Below are 909 nucleotides of genomic sequence, written 5' to 3' on the forward strand. Positions count from 1 at the left end.
TTCAGTAACCTTTATGGCTGATTTTATTTCGATTCCTATCGGAAAATTTCAGCTCTGTTAACCTCTAATTCTTATGTATTTCTCATTGTCTCCATTTTTGCCTTTATCTTCACTTTTGCCTTTTTTTTGTCTTCATCGTTATCACATGTTTTTTCACCATCATATTTATCTTTATTTCAAAGTGTAATTTCAAATACGAAGTAAAACAAAATGAGAAACGCTTGAATTGAACAGGTTGCAAAAACAACCATTAACAAATATGGAAAGTTTTAAACGACGATTTTCAACCAATTTCGAAACTACAAAAACTCTCCTCATCTACAGAAAATTACTTTCCAACGGTGTTTCTGGTTTTGAAATCGGTAACTTTACCTTGGTCTTCATCTTTGTTTTTATCTTTCACATCCTTGCTTATATCCTTTTCTTTTTCTATTCACGTAGATGGGATGAGGTGCGAGACGTGATAAGATGTGACGTGATTTTATGTGATGTGATAGGATGTCATGTCATGTGTTGTCATATCCTCTGATGTCATGTCATATGATGTCATACTATATGATGCCATAACATGTGATGCCACGTCATGTAATGCCATGTCATGTCATACGAGGTCATATCATGTGATGTCATGCCATATAATGTGATGTCATATCATATAATGTCATGTCACGTGATATCGTATGATGTGATGCAATATCATGTGATGTCTCTTCATATCATGTGATAAAATGTGATGTGATGTCATGCAATGTAATCACATTCCATGTTCCGATTAGTGTATCGATAACTTTGTTGATAACTGTGTTGATAAAAATACCGATAACAATATCCATACACATATAGAAAAATACAACGATTGTAAAATCGAGTAACTCAGCGATAAATATAACAATCATCAGTATCGATTAT

The sequence above is a fragment of the Rhagoletis zephyria genome, unplaced genomic scaffold (genome assembly GCF_001687245.7).
Source record: "Rhagoletis zephyria isolate East Lansing unplaced genomic scaffold, Rhagoletis_zephyria_1.1 Rzeph_scaffold_01001, whole genome shotgun sequence".
Taxonomy (NCBI): Eukaryota; Metazoa; Arthropoda; class Insecta; order Diptera; family Tephritidae; genus Rhagoletis; species Rhagoletis zephyria.